This window comes from Cupressus sempervirens, chromosome 9 (assembly GCF_028749045.1).
Source record: "Cupressus sempervirens isolate cs-2001-9-10 chromosome 9, ASM2874904v1, whole genome shotgun sequence".
NCBI lineage: Eukaryota > Viridiplantae > Streptophyta > Pinopsida > Cupressales > Cupressaceae > Cupressus > Cupressus sempervirens.
Window position 1 is genome coordinate 492,599,915 of NC_143126.1, and position 16,119 is coordinate 492,616,033.

Here is a 16,119-nt window from a genome sequence, read left to right on the forward strand (position 1 = left end):
TATTTTATTCACACCTTTTACACATTTGTCCCCTTTCCCTTTCCCCAAGGTTTCTCACAAATGTGTGAGTAAACCTTGAGCCGTCACTTTTACTAAAAAGGCTTATGTTGACCTTTTCACATATTCTCTCCTTAGCCTATGTGTCTCCTTTGTGCCACCTATGTGGATGCCACATAGATGCCACCTCCCCAAGGTCTCTCTTAAACCTATGAATAGAGCCTTTGTCTCAAGCATTTTACATCTCCCTCATTTACATTTTTATCATGTTAGTTTAGCTTTAAATCTTTCAAATATTTTCATGCGTAGAGCTTGTTGGCGCTCAAAATTGTAGCCCAAATTTTGAGCAATTTTGAGAAATTAAGCCCTATAAACGCTTTTTTGATGCACATGTACCCGGCTATCAAGTTGAGGCCTAAGAGGTGTTCAATGCTTCTAGCACCTTCCACTCAACCTGTCTAAGTGTTCCATGAGGTTAAATTGCCGTTCTAAGCCATTTCATAAAGTCTTGTTTTGAGCTAGTTCCAAATTTGCATTTTCACCTAAGTGTCAAATAGCGACAGGAGGCTATGTTTGCAATTGAATATCTTGCGCCCATAAATTTTTCATGACTCACTACTTTGGGAGTGCCTAGTGTCCATACCAAAGACCATATGCTTCAAATTTTGAGTCATTTTGAGTCCGTTTACCTAGGTTTTGAATTCATCAAAGTTGGTCATTTAAATTTGTCATGCTGATGCACATTGTTCATAATTCTGGAAAGCCCTATTTGATGTGCTATAACTTTTGACCAGTTGACCAAAATGCTAAATTTCCTTTTCTATTTCATTGTAGAAGTCAAAGACTTGTTATGTTTCAAGTTTCAGCTTATGACGAATATGTTTGATTAGTTTTTAAACATGATTCCAAAAGCAATTTATAAAGTTTTACTAGTGTCAGCATTTGCAGATTGATTAGTACCCCTGTTCATGGTGTTATAACTTGAGATCCATGATTGGTAAGATTGAATGGATTGTACCATTGTGTTGTCCTCTAAAAATACTTTAAGTGTGTCAGTTTGCAAGTCATGACGAATGCATTTGTACACTTTTCCAGGTCAATTCCATTTGCGAAAATCACCTTTCTATCATTGTTTCCAGTTAGCAATTTTGAGTAGCTCACTTTGACCGCTTGCCATTTATGTCCTATTATTCATCATGAGCCCAAATCAAAAATCCATAATGTCCTCATGACAGAGAATCAATGCCCTAGTTTTCGTTCTCCCAAGTGTTAGTTTACCCAATTTTTGAAGCTGATTCCGAACCTAACCTAGTGTTTTCTAACTTGTTTACTTGCAAGTAATTCTAAGAGGTCAACTTTAACAGTCAATATCTTTTGACTGAGAATTTTTCATGAGACGGGATTTGATGGGGTAAGAGTATGTAGAACAAAGAGTCAGTGTGCCAATTTTCAAAGCCCAATCAGAGGTTTGGATCAATTTTTAAGGATAGTCAAAGGACCTCCTGATGTAAAATTGACAGTTTGCAAAAAGATGTAAAATGAGCTTCAAATTCACTTTTAGTGGTCAAATTTTTTTCAAATCAGTGCCAAAGGGTAAATGAGTCAATTTTGTAGTTCAATCGTTTGGAAATGAAAAAAAAAAATAGTCTGACCCACATTGGGGCCCGACTGAATGGTGTCAGACTGATAAGGTGTTTTGACGGATGAAATATTGATGCAGGTTTCTAAAAGTATCCAATGAAATTGTTTAATTCTAATTTGGTCAAACAACATAAGTCACCACAATTGTTCAGAATGTTCACCAAGTCTCCACATCAACTAATCAGTGAAGTATCAAGAGAATTGGTGTGGCTTTGTTGCATGTTGGGTAGAGAAAAATTTTCCTTGTAGTTTTGTTTCAAAATTTTGAGAGTTTTAGAATTATACGAATTGTATACCTTTGGAAAACTCATTTTTGAAGAGCTATGGAAGGCTCAAAAGGATACGCCTACGTAACTAAATGAGTTAATCATTTCTAATTGTTGAAAATCCTAAAACATTCCAAAGTCAATAAGATGTATCAAAGAGATAGTAATTAAAGGACAGAGAAAGATATACATTTTCCAGAAGAATTTTGTGGTCTTCAATCATTGGAGCACTTGTAATTAGCTTATGACAAATCGTTAAACCTATCAAATAGGTTTGGGGATTTGAGAAATCAGTAGGACCAGAGCATTTGCCTCCATGCAAAAGACAGTGTCTCCTACTGTGAACTTCATTGGAGAAATTTGAAGTGGAGTTGCTTGATTCTTTTTCAAATAGAGTTTACCACAAGCATGAACGGGGGCATACATCTTGTAGGTCACATTGCTTTGTATGGGAACAACTACACAAGTTGAAGGAGTAGAGGAGGTCTGTACAAGAAGTGTTTTTACACAGGGATGATCAGTTACAAGAAGCGTATGCATGACTAGCACGTCTACAAGAGATGGATGTTTTAACTTATTAGAAAAAGGAAAAAAACACATATGTAGTCGATGATTTTCAACTACGTGGGCACCCAATGTCGTTAAAAAGAAATCAATTTGGAAATGGAGTTGAAATTGAGATCTTCAAATGGGGTGGCGTCAGAGTATGCTACAAAAAACCCATATTACTGTGGAGGATGTAAATATGAAAGATGATTAGCATAAAGAAAAATGTCTACAATACAATGTTTGAGAGGGAAGACAATAATGGTGTTTCATTGTGATTACAGTAGGACAAATCACTCTTTTCCATGCGATAGTCACACAATGCCATCCACAAAGCATCTCCAACTCAGAGCATTCTATCAAGAGGGTTGCTTGAAGGATGCTTGTGAGGTTTTTAATAACATGATAGACCAAGGTGTCATGTGATAGAATTTGATCATCGCAGATAGAATGAACAAGACATCCCATGCTGTAAAATGACATCACGCCAGGAAAACACCCGTCAGGAAAACCACAACAATAAGTTGAAAAAGCTACCAAAAGCCTGCAAAGAGAGTCTTGTGAGAAAGAAGGAATGATGGAGGAGGCTACCAAGCTTTTAGAGGCGCCAAATTTCACGCAAGACAAAGAAAATGGCAGTGTTGAAGACACCAGCAGCAGGGGAACTTAAAACTCACACAACTAAAAGCAAGCCACATGTTTCAAAGAGCAAAATGTGATAAAAAAAAAGGGATAGAGGCATATTTAAAACCCATAATAGAAGAGGAAATCCATAATTAAGACAAAGATTCATGTATGATCAAAGAAGCTCCAAACAATGAAGCAAAAGACAGAGCCACAACAAACAAGAAAGGAAGAAAGTCAGTGCGTCAATTAAGAAAGCCACTCCATTAAAGAAGAACCCACAGGTTATAAGTGCAGGGTCACTGTTAATGCAAGAAGAGTTCATTTGGTTTATCCTGCATTGCCTATGGGAGGGCCATTTTATGTAGTTAAATACAAGAACACACATTATTTAAAATGTCTTAAAGACACAGTGTCTTTTGTGGACATCAAGAGTTGTGTGTGGGCATCGTGCTTTAGATGAAGACCATAATTGGCTCTGCCGTAACAAAATTTTGAACAAAGGAGCTCATATGTTGATGTGGCACCAAGAATGAAGATTGAACTAGATGTCGCCACGTGTTCGAATCCAAGGGCTAGCGCATGCTCGCATTTCCAAAGTGCTCACTGGTTAAGAAGTGTGGGAATGAGGGATTGTGCCACATGGCCATGGGTCCTAGTTGTCAATCAGGTGGTACCAGACAGAAGATCAAACATTGGAGCCTCTAGATTGCACCATGTCTCCAGATTGACGGCTAGTGCATGCCCGCTTCCCAGAGTTGCTCAACTGTTAAGAAATGGGGGCATGCAGGTGATCAACAAATGGCAGTGTGGGTCTGGCCGGTGATGATGTGGCAAGTCCGATCAGTGTACTTGATCAGCATGATGATGTGGCAACAATCTAACCAGTAAAAGCATGCCACATGGCAGCCCAATGAGGAAGGAAGAAAAAAATTGATGAATATATGGCCACATACAAGAATGTTTTAAATTCAAAAGTTACTGTACTAAAGTTTATACTTTAGGATTTTTAAATTTTTGAATTTTAATTTTCAAAAGTGTAGACTTATGGTTTTATAGAAAGGGGGGACTATTTTTCAAACTGTGATTTAGGGGGTTTTTGAGAGGCTAATATAGTGATGTTATATATCACTGGAATCGTGAGAAGCCAAATTTTTTGAATATGGAGTTAGTTTTTGCATAGAACACCACTAGTTCATGCTACAAGAGGTTTTGTCTCTCTGGTTGATTTTTGTGTTTCATCAAGTGTTTTGAGTTGTCAATCAGAGAATTCAATAAAGAAATACCTTTAAACATATTCAATGGTCCTCGTATTTGATTATTTTAAGGCTTTGTTGTGTTTTGGCTCCAAATTGGTAACTTGGCACATATCCAGTTTCAATTATCAGATCTTTGTCTTTCATTGAGATATTTCTTACTTTTGGAAACCAAATGATAGAGATTTGATTTTGGTAGTTAAGGAGAGAAGGTAGAAAGATTATTTTCAACTTCTTGAGGGAGAATTCTAAAGGGACACATGTCAATTGTAGATTCAATTTGGGAGTTCCTTCAACCTATATCTTTCTCATTCTTTATCATTAGACAGGTTCCAGTTTTTGGAGAAAAAACCACTCATTGCTATGATACCAGGTTTTGGATTCAGTTTTGATGTGTTCCCATACTGTGATACCATATATTTTTCAACAATTTCTCTTGTATGAATAGAAGTAGTGCAGTTTTATACATATAGTTCAGATCTATTAGGTATTTCCATGTTTTCATTTTTAGGCATATGACTATATAATTTCAAGGAAATAATACAAAGAGTAGAAGAATTTCATTAGTTTTATTCTGATTCTCGTCTCCAATCTCAGTGAATTTTCAATGTTTTATGATCTTTGAACAAAGAGCTTAGGTCATAATTGTAGTCCTTTAAGGTTGTATGTTGTTTCATTGTTGCTTATGACTCAAGGAGTTATGTAAATGCTTTAGGGAATCATGCAAGTTTATTGAGAAGGATATCATGTAAGAATGAGATTTAGATTGAACATGGATGTCTATTTACAAGTTAAATGGATAGATCATATATCTAAAGATACAAATAGGTATCAGATATCCATATGTATGCATCTAATTCATGGATTTTCCCAATGGTTAAGGCACTGATCAACTATAGGGTTACTTAGTTCTTATTGCTGCATATTAGGGGTTTTGCTGAATTCAACATTATTAATCAAACATTCTTTCCCTTTCATGTTGAATGACCTAAATGTTTAACCCTCACTTAGCTTATGAGATTCATACCTTTGCATTTAGCTACTGTAGCTCTGTGTTATTTTATGAGTCATTAGGAGAAATAAGGATAAAATTTGCTTAATAGATTCGGGGATATGTTTTTATATTGGTACGGTATCGTTTGAATCTGAGGTTTACCCACCTAGGTTCAATAGAGCCTGAAGTAGAATAAGGGTCAAGCCTTATAGTTGGCCCTGTGTCTAAAATGATATGTTGAGAATGGGAGTTAGTTGCCCCTAGATATGTCATATTCTCATGGGGATAATTGAAAACCCTCCAGTGTTTTCAAACACCAACAGAGCTAACCTTTGGTGGTCGTTTACATCCTAGTCTTAATATTGCATTCTCATTCTAGATTTGTATTGTTAGTGTGATTATTTGCATCCATCACTCACCTCTTTGAATTCTCTCAAGAATGGTTATTTTTATAGCCATCTCTTGATGTATTCTTGATCATGTAGCATAAGTTTACATTCATTATTGCATTTTCATATCATTGGGATTCATAGTTGTATTTGGGAGAGTACGCTCACATCCCATAATCTAAAGCACACCAACAAGGCCTCTTATGGGTGCCCTTATTGATCTGCTTTGAGATTGCATGGGGACATTTTCTTTTCAGTTGCATAGTTTTTAAACTCACCTCTAATGTCTAGTTATATTTTTGTTTTGTTTTGAATCCTTGATATGCACATGTACAACTAACCTTTTCTTGTTTACGTGTGCTCCCAACAAGTTAGATTTTCATGTAGATATTTTGGCATGCCCGGTGGGACCCACATCCATATTCCATTATTAAATTTGATCAAAAGCTCAACTTTTTTCTATCAAAACCATGCACCGGTGTCTCTGTTAGGATGCAATATCATCTACGAAGACACATTGTCATCTCTATATATCATTGTCTCTGTAGTTTAGCGTCTCCATCTAAGACAAGACTTCATAACTAACTCAAATTTGTACATATTTTTGTTTTGTCATTTCTTCTTCTATGACATCTTTGTAGGCTTCATCATCATCTCTACAGGCTTGACTATTGTCTCTGTAGGCTTAATTATTGCCTCCATAGGCTTGACCGTCGTTTCTGCATTTTTTATTCTATCAGCTGCATTGTGGGTGGCCAAAAACTTGCAATATTTGTAAGTTGTTGTCTCCATAGTTTGCCTAGTCTATCATCTCCATTATGGGCAGTCAAGTCAAATATCTATAATATTTGTCAACTGTAGTCTCCAAAGTTTAGTAGTAGACTATCGTCTGCATTGTGGGCAGACTTTATTCTATCATTTCATTAAATTTTTGTCTTTGATTTCAATATTTTATCATCTTTTCTATGGGCGGTGAAAAAGTCAATGTTGTTAGTATTTTGTCATCTGTGATATTCTATCATCTCTGAAGTTTTGTCCTCTGTGATACTTTGTCACCCCTAAAGTTTTGTCATGTGCGCCTGCATTCTGAGGTCAAAGGCCTTTTTTAAAATTATAAAATGAAAATTCACTTTTAATGGTTATGTAGGATATGAGATATTTAAAGTTCATTTATGCATATAATTTTTTTACAAAATAGTTAAAATAAATTTTCTCATAGTAAAGCTCATTTTGGAGATTTTTTGTGAGGCTAATCAAGTTCTTTACATTAGCTTTTGCAAATTGAAGAATCCTAGAAACAACTAATCATGTTTCTCGCAAGTTTTCTTTAATGTTTTATTGCTCTTGAGAATAAACTTATATGAATTAATCACTTGTCCTTGAAACACATGTTGCAACTAATAGAAAAAACAAAACAAACTCTTGAATGGATTTAATGGTAACATTACACATACACTCTTCAATGTTTTAAGGAAATTTACACATATTTGATTGAAATGAATGATGTTCAAATACATGCTTGAATGCTTAAGGATCAAAGAACAATGTTATGATACACATTTCAATTTTGGTTTAGAATTGAATCTCATCAAATCTTGAATTCTTAAGGTTCAAACAATGTTACAATGAACATTTGCATTTGGTGCTTAAAATGAACACACTCAATCTTGAATGACCTAAGAGAATTTTTTCTACCTCTATCAATTTTCTTATGTTGAAGATGATCGATTTACTTTTGTTGACGAATCCTCGCTTTTATTATGTTGATGATGTTGTCAAGTTGGAAAGAACATTGTATGCTATAAACAAGTTTGTCTTCAAAAGTAGATAGAAAACCTAAAGCTTCAATTTGAAAAGAACTAGTGTCTTTTAAACCGGCAAGACCACTTATGTATTCACTCCTCCCGCACCTTCGGGTGATCATGAGTGCACAACAAATAAGTGGCCTTTTTTTACACTTTTAATTAGGAGGACTACTTGGGATTTCATCACCCCTTGGAATGACCTTAACTCTAATGTTCTAGTGGAGTATAGATATTGAGAGGTGAATTGAAAGACACTTCTCTTAGAAGCAAAATCTTGTTGCTCTTGGATTAACCCTAAAGAACTTTATACCTTTGGGAAGTGAAGGTGGAGATTTGGGTTACCATCTCCTCCTAGTTGTGTCGCATTATGTTTTCATCTACAAATTTTGGCCTTATGTACCTTGCATATATCGAGGACACCCCTAATTGATCTTGTATATCCTAGTCAAAGCCTTATAGGATTGTTGGTGTGTTCAATGTGCTAAGTGTTCAAAAACCTCCCCATTTGAAGGGGACACACCATCTAAGATTTTTATTGTATATATATTTCATTTTATGCTTTGCATGTTATGTTTCAAAAAAATCCAAAGACAACATAAAACTTTCAAAATCGAAAAAAGCATAAAATTTCAAAACTTGAAAACATTAAAAATTTTGAAAACTTGAAAACATCATAAAAGTTCAAAATTCAAAAAAATCAAAAATAATCAAAAATAACAAAAAGAAGCTCTTGTTTTCCACATCACTTCTTCTATCCATCAAATTAATCACCATTATGCATCTCTTGTCTTAATCATTCAAATTATTCCTCAAAATATTAATCATCTCTAATCATCCTAATCATTTCCTCATTTTCTTAATCATTCAATCAAATTCCTAATCTTCATCCTAGTCATGATTCATAATCCACATCAAAATCCAATTCCCTCATCCAATGATTCATCCTCATGATTCTTAATTGAATCCCTTGTCAAATTCATTCCTTTCTGATCAATCCCTAATTCAATCCATTTACATCTTCATCCAAAATCAATCTTTCTAATTTCATCTATTCAAATCTTCCTCTAATTCATTTTTTCATAAAATCTTCCACTTTTTACATAGGAGCACCATCATAAACCTTAGAATTTAATCCTATCTATCTTTATTGACTCAAATTAATATCATCAATCATCTTTCTCCTTCATCAAGATTCAATCCAATCTTTAGGTAGACATATCTTTCCAAAGTGTGATATTAGACCTTCATCCCTAAGAAAACTTGTCATCATTGCACTTTCTCACTTGGGATAATTTTTCCACCACTAAGTGTTGAGTCATTTATTTTGTATCTTATTCTAACTTGAGATCATTTGTCCATCTCCAAGTGGAAGACAATATCATCATTCAAATTCAACATCCAATTGTTTGCACTATCATAAGGTTTTTATCTACACCAAGCTTATCTCAAACCTTCAAATCAAATCAAACCCAATCCAATTCAAATAAAAAAAAGTTCAAAATTTCTCCTAGTCCTAAGTTCATATTTCATCCATCATCAAATCTTTCATCACCCATCGTCTAAATTTCATGGATAAGAATTAGCTTAACCAAATGGTTGGGGACCTTCAAAACCAATATGGAGTCACACATCCAGCACAAACCTCGTATCAAATCAATCCTCAAAACTTCATATCTAATTCTAATCCATCTCACATTCATTATTCTTCTACCTTTGACAAGAGAAATTCACCTCATTATCCTTCAACAACATACAATTCCATTCATATCCCATGCAATTCCTCAAATAGAAATGTCGTTGCCAAAGAAATTGAGGAACTGAAGAATTATGTCTTGAGCCTAGCAAATCAAAAGCAAAAATCTACCTTCCATGACATATGTCCTCTTCCCCCATGTTTTGAAGACTGTAATAATCATGTCCCATCCAACCCAAATCCTCTATGTAATTCCTCATACTTTGAGTTTAATGTCCAAAAACATCATCCCAATCCCCTACCCATGCCCCCACCTCCACACAATCTCAATCCTCCAAAATCAACATCATCCCCAACTTGTAATTGGTTTATGTCACTAGAAACCTTGTCTAAGTATAAAAACAAAAATAAAGTGATCCAATCACCCAAAGTCATACATCCAAATCCATCTCCAGACCTTCCTTCAAAGTATGTCATTATGGATTCCTTTTCTCCTCTAGATCCAAGCATTTCTCCATCCATTATTCCATTATCCCTCTTAGTCCATCTCATGATCCCCTTCCTAATCAAGATCAAGACATTAACTCTATTTTACCCTTTACCCATTCCCATCCATCTCATGAGTTAGCATCCATAGATCCTCCACTTCATGAAGATGCTCCTTCCACTCCATTCATTAATACTCCTCCATGTCAAGATCAAATCACTCCAACTCATGGTTCCATTCTATCAGCTTCATTATATGATTCTATTCCATCTCATGATCCAATTATTCCACCATATAATCCTCTTATAACTCAAGATCAAAGTACCCCTTCATGTGCATTTCATGATCCCAATCCATCTCAATATCCTATTGTCCCTCATAATCCCCCTCATGATCCTAATCCTCCACATGATTCTATCATACCTATCCAATCCATTCATGAACCCTCTATACATGGACTCACATCTTGTATTGAAAATGATACATATCCCATTGAAGAAATATTGTCTCCATATTTTGGTACACCTTCCATTCCTTCCAAATCCAAAATTCCTCCATCCAAACCTAAATGTTCCCATCATCCATATTCCAAGTACATTTTGGGCCCTTATATCCATATTCCCATTCCTTCCTAATTTCCATCTATTTTGTGTCCTTATGTCCAAAATCCAAAACCTTCTCCCTTTCCATCCATTTTGGGTCCATACATGCACCCATCCACAATATCCAACTCTCCCACTTCATCCCTAATGCTCCTATAATAGATAAAAAAAGGTATACATCCTTGAATTCCTTCCAATGTTCACCCTCCATAAGCTCTCCATGTCATTTATCCTCATACACCCACACCATGGCCAATTGAAGCAAATTGAATGCCAAAGATAAAGTGAATCAAGCTAAAAATATGCAAAAATCCAAGGATTAACATTTCCCCTCTAAAAGACATGTTCAAGAAAAGAAAAATATGATCCATAAGAAAGAAAAATCAAAAGGCCACAAAGGATGAAAATAAAAAATTCAAAAAATATGTGTATTCCAAAGCTACTTAATGAAGCAATGAATCTAAAAGAAAGATTCAAAATGACATTCTATTTCTCTTATCCAAAGGCTTCCGTCATTCATAAATTCTCAAATTTTCCATCTTCCAACTCCATTTTGGGTCCATATGCCCCAAAATCCACCATCCTAAATCCATCATCTCCTTCATCCATTTTGGGTCCCTATATCCCAAAATTCAAACTTTCTCCTACATGTCCTCTTAAATTTCCTCATTTCCATCACCCTTCAAGGTGTGTGTCAATGATAATATTTCCACCTCCTTCATCTAATTATTCACAATTCTTTCAACCTAGCATCCATCAACTATGTCTTCCTTCCAACCATTCCACCCCTTAATCCAAAAAAAATCATAAGTCCTTGACCTCCATCCTATCAACATCCATGAGAAAATAGTTTTAAAAAACATTGAAAATAGCAAAGAAAAATAAATATAGAGAGATATCATCCATGTATCTAGGTGCTTGATTCCTCCCTTTGTGTCCAGTGTCTTCCAGTTTCACTTGTCCATCCATTCACTTGTCCTTTTCCACTTGCACTCTACACTAGGGGCAAGCTTCATTCATACTGCATTGCCTCACATATCTTCCATATTTCCATCTATTGTCCATCATCCTTTTCCATCTTTGATCTTGACTATCATTTTCCTTTCATCCATCCATATGGACTTTCCATATCCCTTTCTCATTATCCACACATTATCCTACATAATCCCACCATCCTTTCACATATTTGATCTTGACATCATATCAATATCTTCCAACCCATAGTCCTTGGCATTTTACTTCCCTTTATCCTCCATCCATACTCCTAAATGCTTCCATCCTTCTTTCATATGTCCTTGATCTTGGTTATCCTACATTTCATCCATACTCTTCATATCATTATCCCTATTTCATACCCTCCCTCCCATATCCCTTATTCATTCCACTTTCAGGCTTGTGCTCATGATCAATACTTGAGGCACAACAAAAAAATGTTCATACATGCTGTGGAAATACACATGCCCCCCCTTCCTCCATACAATAGCCTTCACACCATCTTTCCATGTTCATGCATCCTTTATCACTATATTTCCTTCCATATTTCCTATCATTGTTATGGGGCATTTTTTGAACTTCTTTAAAACATGATCCTTGGCTCCTCATTGTCCTATATCAGACCCTTTAGTCCCTTGTATTTTTCCACCATTTAGATATCCCCACCCTTTGCATCCATTTACCATTCCTTGGATCTCCCTTGTTAGTGGTCCCAATCTAGTCATTTTCATCATTTCCAATCAACTCATTTATCCTCTAATCTAATCAAATTCCCTTATTCCAATAACTTCCTACAAATCAATTTCCATCTTATCAACATCATTCAACTCATTCAACTAGTCCAAATTCCTCTATTCATCATCTAATCTCAGGATGCTAAGCTTCACCCCATCAAATCGAGCTTATCAAAATAGTGATCGCAAACAAAAATTACACAAATTTAGAATAAGATTAAATAATTTGAGAACATTGTTCCTTTCACACAATTTCTAATGAACAATCACAAACATTTCAATACAATTCAATCAAACAATCAATTTTTGCCTTGCAGGATGAATCCTTCCTACACAGGCTTAACAAATTCACCATCAAAATAAAGTTCATGGAAAGAACTGTGGACTAAATGACTACTTGGTCATAAGGTATTTTTATTGATTTTATCTTTGTGTATTAGTGATAGTCTCCCTAACAGTGCCTCTATCTTTAATATCTTGGTATCATTTGAATGATCTAACTTGATTATACATGTTATTTTGCAATATGATCCATTTTCATGATTCTTAAGCACATCTTGTAAGGAAACTTGCAAGAAAGAATATAATTGTTTCTACATAACCCATAATAGATCTAAAATGAACATGAAATTAAAATCCACATGCGAGAGAATAGACAACAAAAAAGGTGACACAACATATACCCTAGGAAACCCTCATTGAAGGAAAAACCCAATCTCCAAAATCATCCATCACCGTGTATTATTTAGTAAAAACACTATTTCCATACAACCATGGAAGCCTTCAAAGCCATATCCACCACTAAGCAAGCTATGTGAACTAGTATAAATCCACACATGACATGCCATGCTTCGAACCTTCACAAATGCTCCCTTGGCTAACCTTTCAAGCCTTGTCCCGCTCAACTCTTTCCCTTTTTTCTTTCAGTCTCCTCTCACTCACAACAACTACCCTTGTGACTACTTATATAGTAGCAAGTCCCACAAAAACACCAAGTGGTATTACATAAATCATGTACTAAAACCATGTGCTACCTAAACCCTTGATCCCACATTTAATATTGGAATTTTAATTATTTTCCCCAATATTAAATAATTACATCAAATATTATCACAATGTTACAATACAACTCATCAAGTATATCCCATGGGAATATTTACATGTTGCATGTCCATCTAGGTGCAACATTACATAATAAAATAAAATATACAACATAACAATATTATGCAATGTGCGCAATACCCATTATCTCAACAATCTCCCACTTGTATACATTGTGTAGGGTCAATCCATAGCCACATAAATGAACAAGGGAACAATCCCTCATATCACATCTACCATCATGAATCAAAGTACACAAAGTGCTCCATCCTAGTACCCAAAACAAAACCAAAGTATCCAACATCTCAAACATGAATGATCTCACCTCCTATTATGCCACTGCCACTAGACATACATAAAAGTCATCCAAAGAGAAAGGCACCCAATCTGTCACATTAGAAGATCATAAAATCATGTACCAATTGAAATTCCAAGTAAAAAAACCTTATCCAAATGTAATCACATGTATCAGTAGTTGTAAAAAAAATCCACAGCTGAAATAGCACCCACAACAAGTGCCAAACTCATCCAACTATCCATACTTCCAAAGATATACCAAGTGAATCTCACATCATCAACATATCCAATCTATAACCTGCAATCACAAGCCTCAAGAGAAATACCTACCACATATATACCAAGAAGATCCCATTGCAAAAGACAATGTCAAATTTATAACCAATCCACTCACAACATCTCAAAGAAGTGAATCCATGTAGTATCAAGGACATCCACAACACATATACCAATAACTTGCAAAAAAAACTCTCATAACAAGTCTCCAACAATCTCCCAAGTTCTCCACAACCAATAGAGGAAAGAGATAAAGGAACAAACATGTCATCCCTCACATGACATACATGAGTACAAACTAGTGATCACAATCTCTAACCAATGCAATCTCAAATTTGTAAGAAAAATTGAACATCTAGGAAGATAACCAAGACTAAAGAAAAACCATGCAAATCATAAGGTAGAAATGGTTTCAAAAAAAAACTAGCCCCTAGTGAAATAGAGAACAAGATACCCAAGGATCTATAGGATAGATTACAGAGGAGATGGCATTAGGTAGAGGAAATAGAAAATTAGATAAGAACTAACACAATAGTCAGAGTTATGCCTAATCTGTCACAAGAACAGAAGGATACACTTTTGAAATAGCATAGGAAATTTTTTTTTCCTAAATACAGAATGCTCTTACTACTACAAAATAAAGAGGAATTTGTATGACAATAGAGCAAGTTGTTGTGGAAGAGCATTTTTGGGTTAATCACAAAGAAGTTAGAGACTGTGAACATTGATGATGAACATAGTAGTGGAAAAATCTTAGGTGTGTTGAGTCCACAAGTAAGAATGTCTCATATACATGTCGACACTCGTAACACTCTAGAAGCCAAGCATACAAGGCTTACAAATGATGAAGAAGATGGTGACGATAGAGAAACTAATGAAAATGGAAAGATTACTTCAGCACCTCATATTGAGAAAAACAAAGAATTAAATAAGGATGAACCAAGAATGACTTTTTCTATCTCAAGCACAGATGCACAAGAAGGACTAATTGGTGACAACCCCCTCACCAACTCCTAAGGTAGGGTCGAGTAGCAACACCCCTTCATTGAATAGGAAGAGAAAATAAATAAAGGATATTTCACTATATAGTGAAGTTATTCTGGATGAACACATTGAGATGCCACAATTTGATCTAGAAAATCTCACCTTGTAGAAAAATATTTTTCTACAAGAAATTTTGAAGAAGAAGAAGATACAAGCAGAGCTAAGATGAGGGAAAAAGTAGCAATAGACACTAAAGGATGTAAAGCATATTTTTGTTGAAGTTTTTTAGATACAAATCTTAGATGAAGAGACACTTATCATTGATCAATTGAAAAACATCATTGATCAAGTAAATGCTAAGAGTTTTGAATCCAATGACAAGTTAATGGACTGGTCAACAAGAAGAGTTGAGATCAAGGTTATGGATAAAGTCTTCATGACTTTAGCTAAGTAGAAGGTTTTATTATAGGAAAAAACATAGATAATGATGGATGTTATATAGAGGGTACAACATGTGTAGATGATTTTGATAGATGTGCTAAGGTTTATAGACAATATTTAAGCATAGGTAGATAAGTTTCAAACTAAGATGAAAGAAACCAATAGTTTTATCTCAGAGTTAGTAGGATCTAGAGTTGATCACTACAATATCTCACTGAATGCTTAAGGCACATTGGTCGAGCCTTAGGAAGCTGATAGCACCATGAGATCCAAATTGATCTCAATTCAAGCAATGATGATACCTTATTTGGAGATCATGTAGAGAGAACTAAAAATAGCCCATGATCTTATCACAGAAGATCATAATATATTAGTGGATGAGAGTCTAATAGATTTAGCTGCAAGACTTCAACTGTAGAATCAAACATTGGAGGCAGAAAGAACCACATGGAATCATGCACTGGCCATGTTTATTAGAGTTCACAAGGAATTTAATGAAACACATGGATTACTTCAACTCCAATAAGAATGACATAAAGTGTTGAAAAACAATGGGAAAATGTATACAAAGGAGAAATTTATATGGAAGAGAGAATGTATTGAAGAATAAAATAGGATATACAGGTAAAGTATAAAGGTTGTAATGAATTTATTCATTATTCATAAGTCATAAGACTTAGTGGGAGCTTGTTGTAAGTGTTGAGTTGTTCAGGTTTCAACTAATGAGTTTTTCTGTGTTATCCTTCAGGTGCCAAGCTAGTGTTTAGTAGGCCAAGTTCTTCAAGCAACAGATGCTGAGTTTTGGTGCCAAATTTCTCATAATGCAGTTTCCAAGTTTTTCTTGCAATAGGTGTCGAGCTTTTCAAAATTGACGAGTGAATAGGAATTTTTTAGGTGTCAAGTTGATATAAAGGTAATTGATGCCAAGTTACTCTATTTTCTACTGAGTGTCGAATAAGTGAGTCTCAGATGCTGAGTTATTAGTTAGATGGG